Source organism: Amblyomma maculatum, chromosome 6 (genome assembly GCF_055883805.1).
Source record: "Amblyomma maculatum isolate TAMU_Amacu chromosome 6, ASM5588380v1, whole genome shotgun sequence".
NCBI lineage: Eukaryota > Metazoa > Arthropoda > Arachnida > Ixodida > Ixodidae > Amblyomma > Amblyomma maculatum.
Window position 1 is genome coordinate 6,538,345 of NC_139349.1, and position 22,520 is coordinate 6,560,864.

Below are 22,520 nucleotides of genomic sequence, written 5' to 3' on the forward strand. Positions count from 1 at the left end.
CACCATAAAAGCAGAAGATGAGTCAAGAAAAAGTAGAGGTAAAAATACAGTTAAATGTCTGGCTTTGTTAGACAAGTTTTCATCACAGGAGGGCGACCGCAAGCGCTTTCGTAGCCATTCACTTTCCGGACAGTTTCAATGCATCGATGCAGCTTTTACAGCCCCGTCGTGGAACACAAAACACTAGCAGGCAAACTTTCCAGCTAATATGTGCTTGCCAGCACGGCCAAAGCAGAATCGGAGAAGAGATGCGATTGTCTGGATGCTGCCGAGGCATTCACCATGGCGCAAAGCAGTAGGGGAGTTAAATGGGTTAGAGACCCATAACATGGAAAGGCCAGCGGAAATAGCGAGCACAGCGTATGGCAATGGAAGACACTTGCGGCGCAGGAAAGTATGGGCTGGTGTGAAGAGAACGGTCTCATCGCTAATAGATGCACAAGCGACACGAACAAGCACAGAAGAGCAGGGAGGAGGGTCGATATCTTCGGCGACGAGGGCTTTCGCACAGGAATCAGCGTCTGGTAAGGCATCGGGCAAAGTCGAGAACCCCACTTCAGCTCGAGCACAATCGATAATTGCAACGTGACGCGACAGGAAATCCCAGCCTAAAATAACAGCGTGTGAGCAACTTGGCAGCACAACGAACTCAATCGTATAAAGGGGTAACTACTCGAGCGGTGCACGCTGCTAAAGGCTTGATATGCTGAGCGCTGGCCGTTCGCAGCGAAAGTCCCGCAATTGGCGTCTTCACTTTCTTTAAAGAGCTACATAGTTTTGCGTCCATAACCGAAATCGCAGCACTAGTGTCAATTAGAGCCATGACAGCAACGCCCTCGACGAAAACTTCAATACGGTTGGCTGGCGACAGATGAGGACTTTGAAAGTTCGACGGGGTCGCAGTTCTCGCCTCAGGAACTGCGGCCTAGTTTTCCTCACATGAAGCGTTCTGTCGACGTCGCATCGGAGAGATAGAGCGGCGTCGCGGCGACGGTGAACAGCGGTCGGTCATGGCTGAGCGGTCTGGGAAGAAATGACGGCTGGCTGGAGGCTCAGTAGGCGCGGAATACTGAGGCGTCGAAGACCAGTGCCCAAAACCATGAGTATAGGTGGTTCCGACATTGGGAGACGGTTTCGACAATAACGAGAAATATGTCCAGCCAGCCCGCAAGTGTAACAAATTGGGCGGTTATCTGTCGTGCGCCAGGGATTGCGCGGTCCTGGAGCCGGTCGAATAAACTGCGCAAGTTCTCGAGCAGGACCAGGAAGCGGCTGAACGTAGGCAGGTTGCGGCGGAGCATATGTAGGTGATGGTCGGGCAGCAACAGCCGCATATGTCAACGGGGCTGCGACAGGCATAGATTGAGGGGCTGGAGGAAGAGATTCAGCTACTTGTTCCTGAATAATCTGGCGCAAACTGGGAGCTAGAAGTAAGGAAGGCTCTTCATGGCAGGACATAAGGGAGCGCTGTCGAGCAACGTCTTCCTGAATGAAGCTCTTGATTTGTGGCAGCAGCGCAGAATGTTCAGCTGTATCTGTCAGGCCAGCAAGCGACTCAGAGTGCATGGTGTTCGCGCGAGTTTGCGCAGTTCATCATAACTTTGACACAGTGTGACCACTTCTGCGACGGTGCGGATATCTCGAGCAGTCAGCATCTGGAATGCGTCGTCATCAATGCCTTGCAGAATGTACTTAATCTTGTCGGCCTCTGACATCTATGCGTTCACGCGCTTGCACAAGTTACGGCGTCCTCGATATAACTTGTGAAATTCTCACCAACTTGCTGAGACCGCGCACGCAAGCGCTGTTCAGCGCGGAGTTTCCTCACAGCCGGACGGCCGAAAACTTCAGCGAAGCTAGCTTTGAACACGGACCATGATGGAATGTCCGCTTCATGGTTGCGAAACCATAGATTTGCTACGCCGGTAAGATAGAATATCACGTTGCTTAACTTCGTTTCCGCGTCCCATTTGTTATAAGCGCTCACTCGCTCATAGGATGTGAGCCAGTCCTCGACGTCATGGTCGTCAGTGCCGCTGAAGATGGCGGGGTCACGCTGGCGGAGGGAGCCGGGACAGACAATGGACGAGCCAACTTGTACGGCTTGGTGGTTAACGTCCTCAGGCATCGCAGGAGGTGTTAATGTAATGTGCGGCTGCGGAGTTCCAGGGCGAGAGGATAGATTTTAACCGGCACCTCCACCAAATGTAAGATGGGGGTTTATTGAGAAGATCAGCAGGACTCGATAAGCAGGATTGGACAGATCAGCGGCGAGCACAGCGACAGCGAACCCCGTCAGGTCCAACACGCGCAGCGATCACGATGTCACTGCCTAGAATGTTCCTCGTGTACTTCTTCCTCTTCACAGTTATATTCTTTTTTTCCCAGGTTGGTATCAGCTTTGACGTGGGCAGAAGAAACTTCTCATAACATAACATGTCCACTACAAGGCAGCGCCCTGTATCGCTCGTTTTCTACGACAGACAGCATCGCCAGAATTTATGCAATAAATGCGTTTCATAGAGTTAACACGGTCATTCCTAAAATAATTATGATGTTCTATTCTACGCCCCGAGTATGAGAAAAACGCAGGAAGCGTGGGCATTTCATCCTTATGTTTAAAGAACACTCATGAAAGGTGCTAGTTAGTCGGAAAAAGCATGGTAGGGTTTTAATGTATAGTTAACCCCAGTAGGACGTGCAAAAGCCTGTGCGCACAAATGGCAGTTGGTGGAGACGACGACGCGCAATGCACAGCACGAGACTGTTGGAGCCTTCACGTGGGGCTGTCGAGTGCGATGACAGTTACGACGCTCCGTACTCGCTACCTACGAGAACTTCCTTGGTTTGAATCTGCTTCAGTCCGATTTTTTTTTTTGGCATGAAAGCACTGCAAGTGGACATATAAGCTTTACAGGCTTTTGCTATTCTCCGAACCTGCGCATTAGTATATCACAGTCAAGCAAGCCTGTCAACAAGAAAAACGTTATGCAAGGATTATGCACGGTTAGAGGCGGAGAATTTTGAGGTGGTCTTAATCGCGGGAACTCCACCTACCTGCTCCGAGCATTCTTACACACTTCGAAGTATTGCCCTATGTGGCCCATTTCTGTGCTCAAGTTTCTCGGCTCTCACCCTTCTTTGAACTCACCCCAAAGAGTAAAGAGTCACCAAACGGGCGGAGCGTTCGTTTCAAGCCAGTATTCCTTCCACCATGTTTCAGTGGTTTCAAGCCATCGCCCGAGGCTTGCCGTTCTGCCAATGGCGGAGTAATACGCGTGCGGAGTGATCTTGCGAACACATTCCGCTTGCTTTGAGCTGGTTTAGGGGATATAATCCGTGAAACACAAATATGTAGCAGTTCTATAAAAACAGTATTTGCATCATTTCCAAGAAAATTATTACTGATTACCATGGGGTCTTCACAGGGCAGATAATTATCATTGGTCAGTTATATAAAAATATTATTTGCGCCATGTTCGACAATGTTATAGATTACTCTGGTGTCTTCACAAAGCAGAGGATTATCATTGGCTACTGCAGAGTGATGATGTTGAGTCTCGCGAAGACAAACATTTCGAGCGTATTTAAATTTCCGTGTTTTAATTTTCCGGCTGTGTTTTCTGCGACTAAAACTATTTATTCACTAAAAGTCAACAACGAAAAAGGCAAAGACGTAATTTTCAAACTTCTTTTCAGTGCACCTTAAAATTGATTATCTAATAAGGGAGTAATTACTCATTGTCATCCACCAAAGCGCAGCAAAACTGATTTTCGAGCAAAAGCTCGCCTCGCAGCCCATTTTTCTGGTGTTTAGTTAACTAAGACCCATTAAATTTCGTTTTACGGAGAGCTGTACCGCTCACCCGCAGATACGTCCACCTACGCCCTCATCCTCGTCTCCGTGCTGCTACGAGGGAATCGCCGCAGCGTTGCTATATGCATAGCTTTGCTATGCGAGGCACAAAGAGATCGACTTTTACATTGAGTAGAGATATCGCTCTAAAAACGACTGGCAGTCTTATTCGTGAAGTATATTGAGATATTTTATACTTTTTGTTTATGAAGGATAATGTGAAATAAAAAGTAGAATTGTTTTTATGCGCCTTTTTAAAACAGCAATGAAAATCTCCCCGTTCAATGAAAGGTTTGAAGCATTTCAATGCATCCGCCTGCGTTTTTGTGTGTTGACTTTTTATTAGACATTGCAGTGACATGTATTATTTCGTGCACCGCTCTAGAAAGCTGTTACTTATAGCCTTTAAATGCGCCGTACGAATGTCTTCTCCTCTGCGGTGGAGCGGAGTCAAACATGTGTGATCCTTGTGCGAGGAGTATGATGTCTCGCGCTTCACGCACGCACCGCCCTAGTACATTTGGGGGCGAACTAAATAAGAAAGGCAGACGAAGTTCACCGGCATCGCCAGCGCAGTAATGGACCTTTTTCCAGTAACGTACATCTTTGCGGCAGCCAGGCGAAATACGTTTGAAGGGACGGTTTCCTTCGCATATATATAGTGTTGTGGGTTTACCTTTCAAGCAGCAGTTGAGTGCAGAACTGGTATCGCATAGCCGGGGCAGAGGTGCGCGAGTCATCTGTGGACGCACCGTAACACACCTCTTCCCCCGTGTGTTAACCCATAACAATAGGACGCTGGAGAACTTGGTCCTATTTCCTCGCTTGAAGCGAGCTAAAGGATACGGGGAAAATACCATGCTTGTGTTTTCGAGGTAATAGAAGATGCTGCCCTGCACGCAATTTTAGTGCAGCGGTTCATTGTGTCGACGAAGCGATGGACGTCGTTTCGTGGAAAAGCACGTGCAGCGAACTCCTCCGTCATTTTCGCCTGGCATCCCGCAACGAAAATAGCGGCCGAGGAGGCTTCACGCAAGCACAGTATAAGGTTATTAAAAAAAAAAAAAAAAAGGTCCATTGGACTGTCACATAGCTGCATGCGGTCAACCTCTCATGAATATCTCATCGTCTTTGGCGTGTAATCATTGAAAGTCGCCAACAGAAGATTTTGGAGCACGGAATTCCAAGAAGAATTGAATTGAATCGTTGCCTGTAGGCACGGCGTGACAAGATGGACACACTAGATTGTCGCACAGGGGAATGTTGAGCATACCATTTGATTTCTGGATGCATTGTTTAACCGCAAAAAAAAAAAAAAAAAAAAAGGTTCTTCGTGGGAGTTGTGTTCAGCGAAATTCGAGCTATTGGTGGAATGAATGAATGAAAAACTTTATTTAGACCAAGGGAATTTTCCCGGCGTGAGTGGGGCCCTCAGTGGAAAAGCAGCCGCTTCGTGCCAGTGGAATACGAGTCAAAATTGGGTCGAATTAGATTAATTCCTTCAAATTTATATAAAGCAAGTTTGATCTACTTGCGTTTCGTGTGGTTTTCAGTGAGCATCAGCTACCGAGCTCACATGCAGAGGCCGCACTTCCCATTCCTCTTTCATTTCACCGTAGTCCGATATTTTCCACGTAAATTGCAAGCAGTTTTCGTACCAAGAGCCGGAGGGTAGTAGGGGGTCCACAAACAAGATCTGGCGAATTCCGCCTGGTAATAAGCGTTGTCTCGAAAATAACTTATGTAGAGACTTTCTCCAGTAAATTATTCTTACTAATCTTGGTGTCATTCCTTACCTATTTCGCAAGCTGCGAAAACGAAGTAGGCAGTCAGCACCGTTAAACGCCCAGCCTGCGATTTACACTTGAACATATCAGCTAACGGAGAACGGCCGGCTTGGAGATGGGAGGAAGAGGGTCACGGGTGTAGAAGATAGTCAAGGAAAACTATCCATTTATCAATATTTTCCATAGTTGACTCACTATAGAAATATTGATGGTTAAAAAACTATCGATAGTACCGTCGATAGCGCAGTGCAATCCATAGTACACCGTGCGTAGTCATAGCGCTCTATTACGGCATTCCTGCACTCATTTAGCCACTGCATAGTTACCTGGCTGCTGGAATCGAACCACGCATCTCCAACGTACCAGGCGCATGCTAAATCAAAGGGAAGGCACAATTGCTCGCATTCAAATTATTTAGCCGTTGCAGATAATATTCATGCGTAGTACTTGAACAGGATATCATGTGCGACTACCCTACGAAGGAGCAGATTGTGCTGAAGGTCTCCTTCCAGGAACGCGCACTGCCAAGGCAAAAAAAAAAAAATAAAAAAAAATACGGCCTGAAGTCTAATTAAAAGCATTCGTACTGCTATGCGAGTGTCACCCCAATTTCAGGGATTGGGCTGCTGCTTATTTCAATGCCAGTGTTACTTATTATGGACATAATGTGGAATGGTAAGTAAATATTTATGCGAATTACCCATATATATGGCAGTGCAAGTGTTGTAGCGAATTCCTACTTTGCATAGAGTCTTGAACGTAACCCAGGAAGAAGTACGCGATACCACTGCGTGTTTCTGGAGTGCTGCGCCATTAAGAAAAAAATGCTTCTCAGCAACTTGCCTTGCTCGTTTCTCTATTGTTCTCCCTTTTATTTATTTTGATAAAAATGAGTAGACTGGCTTCATCAAAAGAAACAAAAAACAGCGGTATAGAAGACAGTATGTTTACCAAAAGTTTTAGTTGAGCAAGAAAGAATATTCAAGTATTTGCGCTATATACCCATCATAGGTAGGTCGTTGTTGGTCACCATTAGCTACGTGCTGTTCATACCGTTTATGGGTGAGACCTATAGGATGGGTGAGACCGGCGTCCGTCGGGTATCTTAAATAGTCATTGTAGGCTGTTGTGCACTTATTATTCTAAATGACCCCCCCCCCCCCCCCTCTTTCCACACACACGCCCATGCGCACATTAATTAGCACCGCGTGAAATTTGTCGGAAGATGCTCTGGAGCTGTGCTTTGGACGCACTGATACAGATCTGTTTACAGCCTTCCTTGCCAGGAATTCAAAGGAATACAATTTTTATAATCATTACGCGGTATAGAAATGGAATGAAAGGTGAGGCATAATTTGTACGTTTCCGAACTCAGCTGCTCTTTCAGCGACATCACAATCAGCAACAATACATGGAAGAGAGCTATCCCCAGTGGGCTTTAGACAATTTCCTTGTTTCAAGGAGTACCTTCAACAGTTTTCGCTGGAAATGTGCAGTGCGATCTACTGATGTTAGACTTCGAACTACCAGGACAGCCTAAAATCAATCTGTGACACAAGCGAAAATATAGACAACGAAATAGGAACACAAACGAGAAGGCGAGATGTCGTGTTCTATGTTTGCATTGCATTCGCCGTCCGTATTATCATTCGCACAGCTTCAGAAGAAACCAATCCACCAAACCCGATTTTCTAGTGACGAATTGCTCGAAATAAACTCTCACAGGTTCCTCTCGAGTGCAAAAATATATAGAAATGAAGTGCTGGCTCACGACGTAGACTGCACCATAGATGTCGCATTTAAACCGGAACTTCCCTGACGGCTGACTCGCATCCTGGCGGCGCTTGCAGCATCTTACTCAAAGCTTGGAACTATCGAGGTCAGACACCTCTGAGTGGAGCTTCAAGCAATACTGATTACATTCGACAGCGAAGCCATACGTGCATCGAGCGTGCGGCTTTTAATTGCTTCCATTTGTCGAGGGCGATCGCGCGTGTAATGGGCTCCGACCAATTGATTGGAGTCCAGCTGCCCTCTTCGCGCGGGTATCGGCCAGGTGTTTAATTGGCCACCCCCTCGGCTCCCTCAGACGAACGGCGATGACGCACGGATTCATCCCCCTCCCTCGCCGACGGCAGCACACCTGCGTGGCGCGCCCCGCACGCGGATTCCCACTCCACCGCGAGTTGAAAACAACACCGGCCGCGCGTGTTATATGTACAGCCTAACGCGATTTAATGGTGATCACTTGTGCACCCATCGAGCTCGACACCGGCACACTTCTTTTTGTATGTCCTCGAATTGGCCGAGTTCCGCATGATGGAACGGTTAAGAGATAAACAATGTCCCCTGCAGCACGGAAGAGTGCAACACAATAGTGCTGCTGTCGACAGCGACAAAGTCCTTTGAATGACATCAACTTGAGTGTCAGGACTGGGCGAAAGGACAGGCCGACGCGGGTGTGGCGATAGCTGCGAAAGCACTGGAATAAATTAATACAGCGGTGCTCGTATTCTTCAGTGGAAAAAGGCCGGCTGGACTTGAATTACAGCGTTATACTGCTCAATTGCCACTCTAAGGGTCGTTAGTGTTTGAGTCGGCACTAACTTCGCTCCTGACGTAGCTGCTTTGCGTGTCGACGAAAGCTGTCCTAACCGAGCTACTGCGCCTTTCTCGACAGTCGGGGGCACGAACAAAGTGTGAACTAGGAACCGGACAGTGTGTATACGAGTTCCACTCTCGCATCTCGCCGTTGCGATAGAACAGAACCTTGGAAGAGTCGTGCTGCGTTGCGACCGCCATTCACGTGGCGAGTGTCACGGACGGAGACACATAGCGGAGCTACTGCACTTTTAACCTACATGTAGTTAGACGGTGACTTACACGGTACTTATGCGGTGTAACGTGATGAGATAGGAAACGCGCGGAGCGGGTCAGAGAAATAACTGAAGTTAATGACATTCTAGTGGAAATCGAGAAGAAATGGGCATGCATGGGCAGGGCATGTAGTGCATAGAGAGTGTAACCGATGGTCGCTTAGGGTAACAAATTGGGTTGCAAGGGAAGGGAAGCGCCTAGCAGGGGGTGGATCAGAAGAGTGAAGAGCTGGGCTTGTTCTTGCTCCGTCTTACTTTAGCGCCGTTTCAACCTTGATCAAGGGGAGTTAGAAAGTTGGGTGGGCGAATGAGGTTAAAGAAGTTCGAAGGGGTCAGCAGGATGCAGCTAGCATAGGACCAGTTTAATTGGATGTTTATGGGAGAGGCCTTCGCCCTGCAGTGGGAATAATCAGGCTGATGAATGATGATGATGATGATGATGACACTTATACGGCTACCTTTGTTGAAGTGCGCTTGTATGGCGCTCATGAAAATTTACTGCTGCCCATACAATCATAAGGCATGATGCATTTCAGCTTGTGTAACACTATAAAATGATCATTCACGGGGTCGTGATACAGTTGCGTAAAACAAAATTAAAAATATTTGAGTAAAAGTTACGCAGCCGCTATTGTCATGAACGGTAAATACTTGTTTTTTTGTTTTTTTCGTATCATAAGATTTATTATCGCTTGCTCCAAAAAGGAAAGGTTTCGTATCCTTTGTCTCAATGATAAGCTCTGTTACCGGTGCGAAGAGGCTTACTATATCTTTGACAACTTAGGCGGTGTCGATGTCTGTTGATATTAGAACAAATTTGTACGCGCTACTCGGAGGGAGGAAGGGGGGATTAGTTTTACAGATGTGTACGATAAGCTTCTCAAATCCTCTTCTTTTAATTAACAAGAAGGGTTTGGCGAGAGACGGCTCCCATCTGCGGCTGCCCTTGTGGACCCTCGTTCTCGTGCATGCAACTTTGCCACTCGCTAATCAAAACGTGTAATAATTTAATCAGCACTGTCAGGAGCTCCCTTAGTCAGCAGCTCTCGCTAAGTCGGTCATATCTACTTTTGTGACAACCCATTGAGTGCCGCCAGAGGCGTGCTCACGATTTCGAAACACCAATGCCGATAACGTGGGCTTTCTACTCCAGGGCTTTTAATGTTATCGCTTTATATAAAGGTCATCGGGGTTTAAACTTCCCGTAAAACAAAGTTCTTGCCGGCTCCCAGCGTGCCAAAATATTGTTACGTGTCAACGTGACAGTCTTCCGTCTAGTCAAGTAAGCCCAAATATCTGTTGTTTTTTCACAGCTTTTTGAACCGTCAACTGAATGCGCTCTTTTAGGTATTATAATTAAAGCGACAGAGACGCACAAACAAGACAAGCTCAATTCTACTTCAAGTCTACGAAGCAACAAAAGAGGCGTTAGTACCTCGAGAGCCAACGGCTTCTATGCGGGCCCACGGACCTATTTAGTGCCAGGTAGGTCGCGAAGGTTTCTCGGCTGAGGGCATTATTAAGCAGTGCCAGGTGTCTGCGGGAGATGATTTCAGGCTCTCATTCGCGTGAGCGAGAGGAGAACAAGAAAATAAAACCAGAGTAAAACGAAAACATCCCGAAAGGTACGTATACAGTAATACAAAAGCTTTCCCTCCCCATCTCCGCTTTTTTCCTAGTGGATAAAAAAAAAAAGAGTAGGGGATGAGTGTGAGCAAGAAAGCAAAGAGTCGACAAAGTGGAGCCGTGGGTACCCACCCTCTCTCAGCGTCTCCTTGGCGGGCCGTAATTAGGCTCCCCAAATCCCCTCCCTGCCTGAGGGGAGCTCGTGTCCAAGTCTGCCGCTCCCGCGTCTGCCGCTCTACGTTTAACGGAGAGCAGGTCAGGCAGGTAGAATAGGGGGAAAGTGGGGACAAGGGAGAGATATAGAGAGAAGGACCCCCGTAATGGCGCCATTGATTGCTCACCGGGTGTAAAATGGGCGGCTGGGACATCCGTCATGCAGCACCCAGCACCTACTCGTACACCTTCGCTGATTTGGCATTTTATTGTTCATCTCCTCCTTTCTTCTTCCTTTGTTTGCTTACTTTCGAGGCGAGTTTTCAGTTCAGAGGCGGTGAGTGAAGGGCGCAGAGAAGACCGCCACTTTAGAAAGTGTACCGGTGGGCTTTGGGTCGGAACGTCTTGCACTGCTTTTGGATTGGCGAGGTGAGAATGCAGGGAGGAGTAATATCGGGAAAGAGGAGAGTGACTCCCTTATTGTCCCACTGCCTTATTTGCTCATATTCTACGCATTGACGAATGGAGGAATAAACAAAAAAAGTCCAACTTATGAGGAACATGCCGCAGGCGTCTTACGCATATCAGGTTCATTGGATCCTTAGTGAAAAATTGCCGAGACACTTCGTAAGCTTCGCCTGTAATGGTATGACACCACAGATTTAATGGATCCAGTTTGCCGGCTCCCCTTTGCGGATGCTCACTCACGGACATACACTTTCCTACTCGTACAACCTGTCACGTTTTAATTTACTTATAAGCTACTTGGAATCTACCGGATTATGTGAAAGACCACCATTGTAAACTCGTATTTGAGCCAAGCTGTAGGAACGTGCTTGCGTGGTCTAGGAACAGTGTGTAAATCTCGGGATCCAAGGGTGCAGGCAGGCAACATTCTAATGTCGTCCTCCCATCTCAAAGGCGAGGAAGCCAGAGTTGGCAGAGCCTGCCAACTTGGCTATGTCACGTGGTCTCGCGACGTCACACAATCCACCGACCAATCAGTGCATTGCCATAACACCTGCCAACTACTAGCTCACGACGTCATCAACGCCGGCGTCTGATCTTCTGGGGAACGGGGCATTTAACGCTGTAGGCTAGCTGTTTCGGCTTTTTATTGAGACGCTATTAGAAAACTCTAGCCCGACACATATCGGGAGAATCCGTAAAATTTTAGTTAGCACAAAACTAAATGCCCTTACTATTTTCTTTATTTTAACGAAGAAATACGGGTAGTTCTGCAGCTGATGTTGTTAAAGTTAACTCTTGAACGATATGGAGTATAAACATCTAGCCAGAACAAGAGAAGCGGAAATTTATGATTATGATGATAATAACTAAACGATGATGATCGTGGCTCAGATGTTGGAGGAAATGACGACCCTTTAAGAGCGGTGCCGTAGTTCCCTCTTATCTTCTCTGCGCACTAAACAATCGCCCCTTCTTCGCACGATTTCCTTCATTCTCTTAAAACCCAACCGTCAACAACTGCCGTTGACAGCTGCAGTCACGTAAATACAGCTTAGTAACACTGCGGAGCCAGTTCTACGCTGCTTGCTCACACAGAAAGCAGTTATATAAACCGCGCCCTATTCGGCAGGTGTTGAAAGTCAGCTATATTGATGCGAACTGTAACAAGAGAACAAACAGCAACGCGTGTGTGATTTAACTGGAGAGAGAGTGAATGAATATGTGTTTAGTAAAAGAGGAAAAGAGAGAAGGAGGAGAGGAAGAGAATACAGTAATCTGAAATTACTCTAAAGCAAGAAAAGAAGAACCATTGCGATGACCTCATAGCCCTCCTTCAGCCTTTTTCGCCCCGAAGAACCCTCGAACCGCGTGTGGCCCCACATTTGTTGCTTAATGTGTGGGGCCACGCAGCTTTGTGAGCGACATCGCTGCGCCCTCATAGTGTGAAAACCGTCGCACTGCCACCCTTTTCAGCATCGGTCGCCTGTGCTGACGTGCACGCACGCCGCGCGTGCTCGTTTATCCGGAGTCGCCTCTTTTTTAATGACCTCTTTGCGGCTTGACTACCTCTGTCCGTGCAATGAACACCCATTTAGGGGAGAAAAGAACGAGGGCCGCCCATCGGGGCTTTAATGACACGCGCGTGCTGGGCTTTGTGTGCTGTTCTGCGTAATCGCCCCCCGCCGATAATATGCGCCCGCCCGATGAAGACACCTGGCACAAGCGGCATTAGCGCGAGCTGCACTGCTCGTAGCCACTGTGATGTCGTGAGAGTACGCGAGCTGCTTGAGCTGCCGTGCTCGCAGAGCTCGGACCTCTCAGGGCAAGGAGCGATTCGAGATTCGTATGATTCGCGACGAGGCTTGCACGACCTTTATTCCACTGCAAGAAAGCGGCTCGCTGACGTAAATACCGAAACGGCGGCGACGAGCCATCAGGAGAAAGCAAAAAGGGGGTGGATTTTATTTTAATAGATTGATTTCTCAGAATATGAACAACTGCAGAGTCTCGTCTCCATTCCGAGGCTCACTCGTGATACGGCGGGCCAGATAAACGTAGTTTGTTCCTTTGCAGACGTCGCCGAAAGGGCGACGTCTGCAAAGGGACGTATATGTTGGTAGCATCCGTGAGGCATATTTTGACATAGCACAGCACAGGGATCATGGACTTAGCCGGAAGCTTAGTAATATCGATGGGAAGTTCTAGTATTTCATCGCTTTTCGCAGGAATTGTGGCCACAAAATCATCATTCAGGCCTATATCTCCGCATTTCATATAAGGAAGAATACATCTTCGTGTGTGTGTGTGTGCGGGGGGGTGCCTGTGTGTGTGTTTCAATTAACTTCTTGTGCAGTGTACATTTCCAGCTCTGCAGCAGCCTCAAGGGCTGATCAGTATAGTAAAGAAATAAATAGGTATCAATATGAAACGACAGAAATTATGGAAGAGGGTAACAAAAGAAGGAAAACCAATGGCAGCCAGCAGGTTTCTGTTGGCCGAGCTATACATGCTACCAAGGGAGAGGGGAGGAAAAGGGCGGTAGAGACTACCTTTGTCTGTTACGCAATGTCCTATGAAGTCTTCCTTGCACACAGGTAATGACGGGGAGAAAAGGGAGCACGCTAGAATATTTATGGAGTTCATTTCTTTATTGCTGATCGTGGTACTCTACTGATTGGCGACACGGACGTGACTCGATTGCGAAACTAGCATCAAATTGCATGCTTCATATGAGGAATGGCGGCTAAGTAGCATTTACCAAGTGGGGATGCATGTTATGGTAACCCAGAACTTTATTACAGTTTAGACCATGGAACTAATTGTCCAAAAGTTACGGGTGGTATTGAAAGCATGTCCCCAGTTCGTTGGATGCTTTCGACACACTCACCGACGCTCGTGTGTCCATTCTGCTGCGGACGTGCTGAAAGAAACCTGGAGTTATGAGAGAACTGCGGAAAATATAGAGCAGTCATTGTTTACCGACTTAATTAGCTGGCATCATTCATGTCGTTCACGCCGACGGCACGGCAGAGCTATGCAGGTAACGTTGTTGCGGCACTCTAGATTCAAATACGATCTACTCTTAGTGCAAAGTTCTCAGAATTGCCGTTCCCCAACAGTTACAAATAAGTCAGTTACAAATGTTACAAAAGAAACTCTAGCATCACACAAATTAAACGGGGCTTGTCACTTCAGTCATTAGAACTTCGTCAAAAACTTGCTCTTTTATGTTTCTTTCAGAAATATGTTCATTGATCAAGACCGTGTCCCTTTCCTTTTAATGCTCCATCACGCATACCAGCATACCATCGCGGTTACACAATAATCTCAGCTTTTGACGCATTTCTGGCAAAACGCTTGCGAAAATTCGTCCCCACTCCCACAAGTCATTTCACTATGACTAGTCTTCGTGACACAATCGCCCCTGTAGTTGACCGGGCGTTATTTCGAAACGTGCTGTAAAAATCATGCGCAAACTAAATACAATGGTTTAGTTCATCTTTTTTACGAAGTTGTATTTTCGCGTATATTTAATCTATTTTGTCGTGACCTGTAATTATTTTTGTATTTCACTATTCATGTGCCCCCCTTACTCAACGCTCTGCCTTAGAAGCTCATAAGGTATATTGAATAAATAATTAAGAAAACACTGTGAATGTGCTTTCAGCAACGCCGGGACCGAATTATTTTTTTTTTTTCAGACAGAAAAAACTCCGCCATGTTTGAACAAGGTGTCCTTTTGGAGCATTTTTTAAAGGCGAAAGCCTTACTTGGCTCATGCTTGCTGTGGACACGAAACGTCCACAGCAGGCCGCAAACAATACCCGTCATGCCTCGGTGGTTGCCGTAGCGAGGAGACACACAAGCGGGACGACGACAGATACTCCTGTGGCCTCGTCATGCGAAAAGGAATGAAGAGGGCGCTGGGGTCATAGAAGCAAAAGTGGACATCGCGTTACCGGTGACTCACTGGTGACTCTACAGGAAGCCTGGGATTTCTGCAGCGCATTGCGTGAGCGAGCTTTCGTCCTCGCACAAATAGGCGATCCTGAGTGACTCTGCTGAAGTTTGTTGTAGCAGCCACGTGCTTTGCAACAGAGATGGGCGCTACTTATGAAGCCTAATGATGTGTCAATCATTCATGACAAAATTACGTCTGAAAATGAATAAAGTATCTTACTAATTGCTTTGCTAGAAGTCGCAAAAATGTAACTTACAGTACTAATTGCTACTCTCTAATAGTCATGACATTACGTTACTTCTACAGAATGATGCAGTCACTTTTAAATATTTTCTAGTTTTCTTTATACAAGACCAACAGTCTCTCTCCAGACACGATCGGCACACATTGTTTAGTTATCCGGGCAATTTCATCCCAGGAAACTATTTCCTCCCTCTTTCCTACAGCACGCGCCATTACATAGATGAGACAATGACATCAAAACAATAGAAACAGAAGCATGGTCGAATGCTCGTCACTTTCATTGCGCCAAGACCGAAACAAGCGATGAACCCACTAACGCAGCCCAGCGTCTACAGCTGGTCCTGGTCTTCTCCATCGTTTGAAGCCCCTGAAGCAGGTCATTTACTGCTCCCCTTGTCCCATCAACTTGAGCACTTTGCGTTCAGTTATGCTCCCGCCATATATGCTATTCCGCCTGTCTATCCGTCCACCCTCCCCCTTTCGCCAGGTCCTGTGGCGACGAGTGTGACCACTCTGCCGACGGGAGTGCTACTACACGAGACGTCTTCCCCCTACCTTCGGCGGCCCCTTGAAGCTGCTTGTAGAATGGTTATGGGTACACCTGTAACCGAATTGAGTAGAAATGTGCGTCTGCGACCTGCGGTGCACTGTTAGCCAGGCCACTAACTGCGACTGTAAATAGGATAGCCGCCGTTAGTGACCTGGGGGAAGGTCTCAGATGAAGAGTTCTGTCTCTTGTTGCTGATCCGTTAAGCTGGCCGCACGTCCTTTCTGTTTTCGCGGCTGTTGAAAGAGCAATGGTGCACGTTAGTAAAAGGAATTTAATTTCGAAAGAAATTAATTAGTTATGCTGCAAATATACTGTCCTAAATTCATTGTATTATTAAATTACCAGGTCGAAAAGGAGTTCATTAGATTACAAATTAACAAGAAAAGTAATTAAAAACAGTAATTTCATTAGAAATTGCTGTCATGTCTGGTGTCAAGTATATTTTTAGGCTCTCAAGCCTTACAATGCACATGACTATGTAGCCTGGTGCAAATGGGCCTTATTTTATGAGGCATGATCGCGCTTTAGCCATAACAAGATTAGCACTGCAAAGTGATCTTGTGCCTGCACTACTAAAGCGGCGCCTATATGAGCACACAGTGCTTTCATTACTGAGATACAAACCTGAACCCAGTTGTTAGGATCAAATCGCTGTCAGATTTGGCGAGGAAAAGCGATAATTAAAAGCTCAGATATTTACCAAATATTTACACGCATAAGCGACATTTTCTGGGATTTGGGTTAGCTTGTGCCGGAGTTCCCCTGCAACGGCATTCTCCAGATTTAAATCTTAAAATGTGAGAAAGAAACATAATGTTCAGATTAACTGCTTCGCTCACAATTCCCGAACTCGATCGAGTAAATGAAATGAAAGTTTGAGGAGATGACATTTGTGAACCGCGCCTTCTCTGAGAGGTTGGATATGCAAAAATCCCGCCATTTTGTTTTTGGCTTGCAAGGATGCAAGCGCACGCCCAGCCCACCCTATTGATCCCTTAAAGACCATCTTGGAACAACTCTGTAAAGAGGGGGATAGAGAGGAAAGTGGGAATGCCCATAATCGACGATTTACGCTCTACAATCGCGAAGCAGTTTAATCTCGTTCGCCGCGTCGATTACGATGTATAGGTGCCCTCTTGAGCGCCGACTGCTCGTCGTAGTCGTGGCCTTCGAGGTGCGCGGCGAGCTGGCTTCGGAGGAGACGCCGATGGCGGAGTCGCTTAAGCGATCTTTAATAGCGTTCCTTGTAATACTTGGTTCTGTTTTCGTCCTGCTAATCTTCTCTTCCGAACAGATCCCTCTAGGGGGAGCATTGGCGATGCATAATGCATGTGCGCGAAAGGGTTAGGCTATCATGATGACGATCTTCCTTTTCTGAACACCAGGCGGGCGCGTGGATCTTGAAAGTTCGCCTGTACATCGTTCATATTCTGTTGGTGCGGAATCCCGCAAAGGGAGTTTCGCAATAGTGGGTAAACTACTAAGCGATCCGCAGTCTTCGTCCCATGCACCACCGAGCTAGAAAGAATGAAGAGGGAGGGAGAGTGTTCAGTGAAGCTCATTATCATTCGTAGCAACCTGTCTTTATCATCATACGTCATGTTTTTCCTTTCGTGACCTCGCTCAGATTTTCAGTGCTTAACTCTCGTGCCTTCTCGACAAGCAGGTAACATAATTCAGCGCACTATATGTGTCTACATTTAGCTTCTGTTTTCTTTTTGGTTCCTTGAAGGAATGAATTATTAATATCATACATAGCAAGTAGAAAAATATTGCGTACACTTATGCTCTGCCTGTAAGGTATGACGCGATAGGCAACCATCCGACGTATAAAGCTCCACTTTATATGTCGTGTGCCGGCATCCAAATGCACTGGAAGGTTGCTTCTTATTCCAACCTCAGATGACCAACACGAGTTGGCAGCTCCTCGCAAATTTCTAACATTAGATGTGGCCCCGTTATGTCTAACAAACCACCGAAAAATCGGTGCCATGCCAGCTACCGCCTGCGCTATGCCTGTGATTCGTCGCTCACGGCAGATATTCAATGGCACCTGTAATGCTATGCGTTAAATGACTGTTTTGAAGCGTTATATAAAGGTTGATACACGTTGTGAGTGACCAAATATATCTCGAAAGCAAATACAAAGTTTCCTTGTAATGTGATATAAGCCCAAAGAAGAGCATCGCGCATCCTTCAGTCATTTGACGCAAAAAGGTGCCCTGTTTATTAACAGTGTTTAGACAGACACCTGTAGGTAGCGCATATCAGCCGTGGAAGATGTGCAACAAATTCGACTTGGGGATCGGCATGTGAAGTGATTTCTCCTAATGTTACTTTTCTTTTTTGAAATTTGCTAGCTCCATCAATATTTAATGACTTCAATTACAGCCAGTCGTTTGCACTAACAAGACCACAGAAAGCTTCTCTCCTGCTGATGTCATGCAACAGTCACGCTTACTATGCCCCTATAGCTGGGATATATATCATCTGTCGCAACATTTCGGACAACAAATGTCTCAAATATTAGGACATTTGTGACTTTTGGTGGCACGGAACTTTTGGATTATTAGCAACAGATAAACCCAATATGAAAAATATGTTGAACACGACGCCATAGAAAGGTTAAGCGTCCTCGTATCGTCCGCTGAAATTGTGGTCATAATCACTGTCGGTCATACCTGAACGCACGAACAGCGCAATGTGCGCTTTGTTAATTATCATAAATAATTCTCTGGCGGTTTCTTGCTGACATTTCTAGCTCCCTATCCGCGTCAGAGCGACAACTCTAAGACGTTTCGTTTGATATACACGAAGCGAACAAATGGCAGTTACATCCTACCCCATAGTTGGGAAATGAAATCTTTGATGAATCATGGGGGAACAAATTAAACATCTGGCCTGCGTACTTGCCATTGTGTGCCTTGTCTTGACCTACATGAAACTGTTTATTGAACATGCAAGGCGTTGACAACACCAACAACTCGTAGAATAGGTCGCCCTCCACCTTTTACGACAGAACACCCAGTCGTAGTGCTGCAACGGTTAGGTCGCTCGACTGCTATGCACAAGGATTGAATCCCCGCCGCGGCAGCCGCTTTTCGATAGAGGCGCAAAGCTAGGCGCTCGTGGGCTGTGCGATGTCAGTGCATGTTAAAAAATCTCGGGTGGTCGAAATTTTAGGAGCTCTCCACTACGGCGCCTCTCATAGTCTGAGTCACTTTGGAACATTAAACGCCATAAACCAAACAAATCCCTTTACGACAGAATAGTCAACCTCACTGCTGTTCACGCAGAGACTATGCTCACCTATGCCAGAAATATGGAGCGTAGCTGATATATGGACCATGTCTAAAAATGATGAGCTCCTTTAAAAAAAGGGCAGTCCGAGCTTTAAGTTGCCCGTCACGTTTTTCAATTTGCTCCACTTAGAAAATGGATCCTATAGAAGCTAAGCAGATTAGAATAGAAACAAAAACAATGCGGCAAAAACAGTGCATACCGTACGAGCCATGGTTAAGCGATGCAATACGAGACTACGTCACCGGTTTCCATCGAATGGCGGAGCGCGCATGTGACAGTGCTTAGAACTGAAAAATTTAACGCAGAAAATTCAGGTTCAGTTTGGTTTGGTTTGGTTTGTTTTATGGGGTTTAACGTCTCAAAGCAAGCAAGCAAGCACGCGCACGCACGCACGCACGCACGCACACACACACACACACACACACACACACACACACACACACACACACACACACACACACACACACACACACACACACACACACACACACACACACACACACAAACACACACACACACACACACAAACACACACACACACACACACACACACGCACGCACACACACACACACACACACACACACACGCACGCACACACACACACACACGAGCACACGAGCACACGTCATTACAGCACACGGGCGCCTTGATTTTCGCCTCCATCAAAAAGCGGCCGCCACTTTCTATTGGAAACCGCATCCTTGGGCACAGCAGTCGAGTGCTGTAACCACTGCACCACCACGGCGGGGTACAGAAAATTCAGGGAGCCAATGGATCCTCTCATGCAAGCGTACGTGTGAAAAGATTTTAACTGCTTAACTTTCTTGAAATAACATGCACTACTTTGATTCCAACGGGACGTATAACCATGATATAGTTTCAAGCCGCCAAACATCGTCGGCACAATTTTCGCGAAATATGCCTAACATCAGGTGGCATGTACTATATAGGAGGATAATGATGTAGAAAGAAAAAAAAAAACAGCGTTCAGAATGGTCAGTTTCAGAACGCGGAGACATTTTCTAGTTCTTATTCGGCTATCTAGCGCACACTTTGCATCAGTGATAAAGCAAGAATCAACATTAAATCCGAACTTTGGCTGCGCTTTGTTAAACATGCCACACATGAGTGTCATAAATACAACGCAGCACTACCGTATATCACTAACGAAGTTAGTGAAAAAAGAACTGCGACGGACATTTGCCGACTGTGTGTACACATCACGAACATATCATATTGATTCTCGCAATGATATCCTCTTTCTTTTCCCCAGCAACTGCAACTTCAGCGCGCGGGAAATGGGCTGCTCTGAGATGGTGGCGTGTTAGACCAGTGTATTGTCGACCCCACGCCTCCTCGCAGTCTTTTCTTTCTTTGCTGTGCCATCGGGTAGGACGACCTGCCGATGTGGTCATCTCCGTTACAACAACACTTGCGAGTAATCACTATGAGCGCCAGGCTCTTTTGTTCCTCACACGAGAATCATTCTACTCGCACAAACGACGTGCCAGGCTCATTCGAGCCTCCGTGGAAACAAACGCCCATCACATGGTCACGGATTCGAAGGGCGATTCGTGCGATGATCGACCCGCGTGCGTCAACAGTAAAGCGACCATCAGGGGGCTTGTTCTTGCGTTTTGCGCAGACCATTTCTTTCTATATGCGCAGACCACCGGTCGTCCCTGTCACGTTAGTCACCAAGATACTCACCACCTGATAATCTTGCGCTGTTCCTAATGCATAGTTGACCGTGCTATTCAGGAAGTTGAGAATCGGCACCTATTTGTCACGGTTCAGAGTTCAGCAACTGTTGTACAGCCATACTCGAAACGCAGCTGGTCAGTAACCCGAAAGACATTAAATTTATGGAAATAAGCCTCGCCGATTCGGCGGCTAAGAAAAAAAATTCTTCAGTTTTAAACAGTCCCTCTTTTCACCAGTTTTTTCTTCCGCGTGCAATCATGAGATACCTTCCTCCAAGTATGAATGAATAGTTTATTGACTCATTCATTCATTATGGTTAGAGTGAATTTGCGCGCTTCCATTTCCATCCCGCACATTTCGGCAGCAGCTAGTGTATACATAGGGTAGTCAAGCTCAGAGAAGCAGGTCTTTGCTCCCACCGTTATGCTCTCCGAACCTGGGTTATGGAGATTACAGGCAATGCTTTACGTTATATGTGGCTGCAAATTGTCATTGCTGTGAGAGTATGAGTATAGTAGCCTAAATTTACTAACGAAATATGCTAAGTAGGACCTGCAAACCTTAACACGTAGTTCAAAAGAAGCAATTTGTTGTTCAGAGCTGCACTTTGGCCGTGCAGGAGACAGATATAGTCTATGAATATTACCACGCTATAATATAAATGTAGACGGACTGCCACAAAGAAGTATCATGCGACACCGAATAGAGCACTTGTGTTCCAGCCATCGAACGATATACTGTACCTTTCAGTAAATGCGTTGCCAGACATTGTCTCTCTTACATGCACGCTGTAAAGGCACCTGTAACTGGATTTTTAACGAGGCCGTCACTCGAAACCTTCGCAGTGGGGTGCGATGGTTGCATTTGCAGCATATTTGTAGCATTATGCCGATTGTTAGTGTGTTAAATTGATCTCAGGTCCTTACAGTTACCTTGACAAGCGCTGGACGCTTTTGTGTTCCGTGCATTTCAACAAGGACACCTAACAGCGCTTGCATAAAACGACGCTGGCAAACGTTTCACACAGAGGCTGTAAAATATACATGATGAGCAAATAGGCAGAGTCTTCAACCAGGATATGCGCTAAGTTATTCTATGAAATAATAATTAGGTCGGTGTTGGCTCAAGCCTCCATGGATGGTAGCATTCAGGTGGAAAGCTGGAAGGGATTGGTGGGATTGGCCTTCGATAAAACCCTGAACAGGAGCACGTAGAAAGCGGGAAAACAAGATGACAGATTGCAATCTCCAAGCGCTAGTTTCGATCGAGTCGTTTATCATATTGTGCATTTGTGTTTCACGCTCCCACGAATGTCAACCCATGTACAGGTTCTTAACAGACGTTATCGGGAGCAAGGCTTCAGCTTCTTCCCGTCTGCGCGGCTCAAATTGCATGTAAAAGACGTGCCAAGTGTTGAAAAAGTTAAGGGTATTATTTGTGCACAGGCATGTCGGCTTCGCAGCGAATACCTTCCATATGAGGTTCATCCGTGATGGTATTCATCAGAAGGCCTCATGCGCAGCTTCGACGCCAAAAAAGTACATCTCATGTACCGAGGGTCGCTCTTTTGCAAAGAGAACAGAGAGGAGAGAAAATTAATATTTATTAAAAATGTTTCTTTTTTAAAATAAGGAATGCACTAAGCTCTACTTTAACGGTATGATGAAATAGCGGACCGTGGTCCTCTGGTGTGCTTCCGCACTGAGAAATCAACGAAGAGGCGCAGTTTGTGCTGCGAAAACCGCACTTCAGCTGAGAACGTTGCAGACACAAAAACGCGTTTCATTCAGACACTATCTGTTGTGGCAACGACGTATGACGTGAGTTCCGATGGCCGCCGCATAAAGGCGCCACTATGCTACCTAGAGCGAAGAAACGATGATATGCATTTCGCTACTCACTTAATTACTACTTCCGTGATTAAAAATTTTCTAATTGCACACCTACTAATTAGGACACACTCGCAAAAGAGCGCTTTACGTGAATGAC